The 5,704-nt window shown below is 34.4% G+C and overlaps 1 pseudogene; it reads left to right on the top strand.

The window, feature by feature from the left end:
* Positions 1 to 416: 416 nt before the first annotated feature.
* LOC129892805 (BTB/POZ domain-containing protein At5g60050-like) lies at positions 417 to 2,005 on the top strand (annotated as a pseudogene).
* Positions 2,006 to 5,704: the final 3,699 nt, after the last annotated feature.

The following is a 5,704-nucleotide window of genomic DNA, read 5'->3' as shown; positions in this document are numbered from 1 at the left end:
CCTGAAATTGTCACTGTGAGTCATCACCTGAAGAAATCATTATCTATGTCTTCTTTCATTTCCTCCTCATTAACCTTTTTGAAAGCAAATTAGAAGGCAAAACACAAATACACCGCCATCGAAAAACATAATGCAAGAAAATATGTGTTAAGAGCAAAATTTCATTTTACCCACTTTAATTTCTTTAAACCTAACCTTTTGCAGCATTTTTCAAACCCAAAATAGGGTTATTGCTAAAAATATTTGACTGATAATTGATATTTATTTTTCCATCGTAAACTCAATGATTTGATTTGTGAAAATTATTGAATTTTGAAGTGAATGCAATTCAATTTCTTAATTAATCACCCCACTTCACCACTGAATTGAGAGACCGATGGTGATAGAATGTAGGATCGGAGAAGGAAGGTGAAAAAATGGTGCCGAATCAAGTAAGGGCATTCCACATACTCATCAAACACAAGAAACTAGGCGCAAATCTTCCTGGAAAGATCCAGAAGGTCGCATCATCTCCAACACCACCAGGAACACCGCCGTTACCCAGCTCAAATTTTTTTGCAATGACATCATCTCCGGCAACTTTCAAGAAATCAAGAAAAAAGGGTTATGGAAAGAGTTTGAGATTTTCACTAAAAAATAATATTTGTAATAATAAAACTGATGTGGCAATTTATATCTGATGTGAATAGTAATTTGTTATTCATATCAATGCGTTTGAGAGACACACATGATTATAGGGGTTTAAAATAATATTTTTTAATAACTTTAAGTGTTCAATTGACAAAGTCGTGAGTGCTAGACATTGTAAAAGAAACTATAGATATATTGACAAATTGCAGAATGGGTAGTGTACCAAGCTTCATTTTTCCGGTATGGCAAAGTTTTAACTACACTGATGACTTGGGACTTCGAGTGTCTGTTTATGTTCTTATTTTCTATATTAATATTTTCTTTTATCATGTTTTATCACAGATATCTTCAGCAATTATGTTTGATGATGGAGTATTGGCTTGTTTGGAGTATCTGGAGGCTGTTCCTTGGTCCCAACAAGAAGAGAAAAAGTAGTATCTCATCTCAGTCAACTTCAGCTTCCTGATTCAGCAGCGATATACTTCAGAGACTGATTGCTGAACCATCAACATCTTCAAGATCCGATGATATTCTTCAGAGACTACTTACTAGTGTTTTACATGCCATGGATGATAAAGCCCGCAAAGAGATGAAAAAAGTGATATCTCGTTTGCTAAGAGAAAACACTAGCAATAGTAGCAGTCATGAAAGTAACCTTGATATCTCTCAGGATACTCTCTCTCATTTTTTTCATAGATGCCTCACTTCTCTAATACTTAGCTTGTTTGAAGCTACATCCGTGGATGATAACAGGAAGCAAGATCGAGGGGTTCTAATGGGTGAGATTGCTCGTGAAGCAGACAATCTGCAGTGGCTAGTAGATATCCTAATCGACAGGAAAATGGGGGATGAGTTTGTAAAACTATGGGCAAAACAAAAAGAACTCTCGATTCTTCACTCCAAGATTCCCATCGTGTATCGCCATGAGATCAGCAAGATCACTGCACAACTTTGAGTTGCAATTGGTAGGGGAAATTTATTAGTACCAAAAGATGTTAGATATTGTCTGTTATCAACATGGCTGGAAAGTCTACATGACGATTTTGGGTGGATGAAAAGGGCTGGTAGATCAATTGACAAGAAGCTGGTTGAAGAAGGACTTGGCCAGACTATTCTAACACTACCCTTGGCTCAACAACAAACCATTCTGCTTAACTGGTTCGATTGATTCCTTAACAAAGGGGATGACTGTCCCAATATTCAGAGAGCTTTCGAGGTTTGGTGGAGAAGGTCATTCGTTAAGCAATACACAGTCGATTCTCAGTTACAATTAGCTCTCTTTGATTATACAGAGTGAAGAGGAGAGACTGTACAATATCAATCTTGGTTTGTTACATCCTTCCTATACACAACAATGTATATATGAAATGCATGCCACAGCTATTCTTTCAAACAATTGTGTACTACTTCTGTTGTAAATTTGGATCTTATATTCTACCTAAGGAGGGGAAGAGCAGCAGAAAATAATTACTAGAAAGAAATCAAGACCATCTAGTTGTATAAAGATGGCAGTAATTTGGATATACAACCAAACCAGCCCCAGAAAAATGAATTTTCATCACCTCTACCTAATTCTAGTATACTTTTAAATGAGGATTCACTTTGCAGATTTGTCAATAAACCACTCACTAAAATCCTCTTTTTATTTTCTTCGTTATTCAAGGATCCACCCAGCTCAAAGCAGCTTTTTAAAAAGCTAACTTTTGATTTTCCAGAAGTACACATCTAACAAAGCGTGACAGTTGGTAACGTAAGGCTAAAAAATGGACTCCCACGGAAAAAAGGTTACTATACTGTATAATTTACTGTATGAGTCTGTATCAAAGCCTTGCCCGTAGCCAGTCCTGAATCACACGAACTCGAGCCAAAGGCTCCTGAAGCAAGTTTGTACCACGTGGCCTAGGCTTCGAAGCCTCAAACCAACCAACTAGAGATCGACAATGCCTAGGTTATCTTTATCTTAAGGGATGACAACCTAAAATCTTTTTCTATTTTCTGATTTTAGCTGAATTGTCTGATGTAGTTCTTGTATCAATGGATGGTTGTTTAGTAGGAGGAAAATACTTTTCATAAAATAAGACATTTTCTAGCAACCAAACACCGAAAAAACATTAAAAAGGACTTCTGTAAAGTGTATTCGAAAAATATTTTTTGGCATACCAAACACACGTGTGCTCTTTTATAATAGCAAATAATCTTATATATCTTATTCTTTGGGGTTACTATTCTCACTTTTTATGAACTGTCACGACTTAAACTGGGCCATGAATGACACTCACACTTAATCTCCTAGGTGGAGAACCAACGATACAAACCCCAACTAATAAATATGACAATAACGCGGAAGCTCAATTAAATATGTTTTCCCAAAACCTGAAGGACATCTAAATTCTAAAACTAAGTCTCAAATTATCAAACACCAAATAAATAAATAACATAACGTGTACGAAAACTAAGGACACCATGCTATGACAAGAGATTTCATCGCCAGCTAGATGGATAGCTCACCCTGCAATTCGATGAACTGGAGATTGACTAGAGTTGAGGTCGAGTCAAAGTTGGTGGAACACTCACTGCACTCCACAAAATAAAACAAGAAAAGATACAAGTATGGGTCAGTACAGGACAACATGTACTGAGTAGGTATCATCGGCCGAATCAAAATAGAAATCAACATGCATAAAGTAATAGCGGAAAATCAACAATAATACTTAACATGTGGCAACCAATGAACAATTACATAACCAGTCAACAATATCAAGATCACACATGAGGACTCAAGCCTCCACATCATACTCTTTTGGAAAATGAGTTATTGGAGATTGGGTAGTATTAAGTCATTTTAATTTATTTTTCCTTAATGTTACCGTGCCGAAATGTGACACCCGATCCAAATATACCGTGTCGGAATGTGACACTCGATCCAAATATACCGTGTCGAAACTGACACCCGATCCAAATATAATTAATTTATCATTTTTTATGATTACATTCCACTTCATTAACAATATTTCATCAAGCCTTCTTTATTCAAGACACCATTTTTTGATAGGGTAAGTTCAAGATTATGGATTTCACGGTCTTAGGATTTCAGACCAATCACAACAACATACCAACATCCAAACCACAATAATTAAATGCATAGTAAACTTCACACATTACTCAATGACTATCAATCGCTATTAAGAGTCTATCTATGATATAAAATAAGCCATAACCAACCTCAACCGAAGAACCAAAGTAAAGCAAGCTAATCCACCAATGTCCTTCGTTTCTTCAATGCCTCAGACCGTTTACAATCTATCAAATATATAATATTTATAAGTAACTAATCCGTAGACACCAATATTATTTATATGTTTAACCTAGACCCAACAACTCACCCAATTCTATAATCAATTTCTTAAAATCTCAAGCCTAGGGTTAAGTCTTAATTCCTCCAATTAACATAAATTTAATGGTATTCATATAATACAATACACCTACTATTTAATTACCTACCTCAATATATTAAAACTTGAATTAAATTGTGATAATTATGAGAATATTCGAAACCAAACCCAAATTACACAAAGAATTTAATTACAAAATGCAGTACCTAAACCAATGATTTAATATATATCATCACCCTCAATGATTAGCCTATAATCATTATCCAATCATTATTCAATTGACCAAAATCTTGTAGAACATTTCCAACAGTACGTATGCTAACTTCCAATTTCTTTCTACAATTCAAATTTAATATTATAATATAATATCCTCTATCCATTTACACCATTACAAAGATTAAGATTTGAATATTTGGATGATGAGTCTTACCTGAAGCAATTGATGTTTGTGTTCCTGTTGCGCCGCAGGTGAGCTCTTCTCTTTTTTTTTCTATTTTTTCTTTCTCAAATTAATTAAGTACTAAAAATGATAGCCCTACTAACTATTTTAATAAATATGGAATAAGTGGTACAGGATATTAAATATATTATCACTTTAGTTAATTAATTAAATAAGTTATCTAAATTCACTCCTTAATTAAATAACCATAGTTATCGAATAGTCTAAAATATCCATTAAAAATTTACGGGATGAGTCTTTTATGAAATAAAAAGTCCCAGTATTCAAAACGACCTAATGGATCGTTACATGAACAATTCCATATAATTATTTTTTGCGATTTACATGATCCGATAATGCAAAAATTCATTTACACACTCTATATATATAAAAGTAAAACTATTTTGACCAAAAAAAGTTAAATCCTAATTAAATCTGACAATGTGCTCACAATAAAAATTAAATGTATGTTTCCCCTTATAAATGCAGGAATGTTTTTATTCCAACCCGCCCTGCATAGCCTTAAAATCACACCACCCTGTTGCCATCCCTATTAATTATTTTTCTATCCTGTTACACTCCAAAAACCATCACCATCTTTTTCTTGCTTTCTGTTTGTCTACATTTTTATAAAAATGGCTTTATTAGCTTTTCTGATATTATATGGCGATAAAGATAGCAAAAAAACTAAAAATCACACGGATAAACGTAAAATAGGAAATGCCATATTAATCTTTCAATATACTCTCTATGTGTTGAACTTTTGAAACTGTCCACTAAGTTCCAACATTCAGCAATTCTCCACCAGGAGGATGCCCAATATGAGGTATGGTATGTATAAATATGCCCTAAGACTTTCTGCAAATGAATGAATCATAGAAACTACCAACAAAATCTGCATTAGCAACTATGGAGCTAAAATAATTACATGTTACGACACGTTGGAGGCGGGAAGCCCGACGAGACTTTTCACCTTTCAATAATGATGAAAACAAATAATGTACCCGTAAACATGTCTATCAACAAGGGCCAAAGTAACTTTCAACATTATAAGGTTTGCTGAAACCAATCTTTCAGGTGTTGGTAAGACTTTTGTCTCCTTCAAGGACTTCTTTTTAAATTCACCTGACGTTGAATGGTCAATGATAGGATCTGCAAACCACGCCACAAGAAGAAATATAGCAAGTTGCCTTACCTGTAAAATCGGTCCCAAAGGCAAAAAAGGTAAGATGGTAAAATCAAG

Source organism: Solanum dulcamara, chromosome 6 (genome assembly GCF_947179165.1).
Source record: "Solanum dulcamara chromosome 6, daSolDulc1.2, whole genome shotgun sequence".
Lineage (NCBI taxonomy): Eukaryota > Viridiplantae > Streptophyta > Magnoliopsida > Solanales > Solanaceae > Solanum > Solanum dulcamara.
This window is presented reverse-complemented; position numbering and strand designations above follow the sequence as displayed.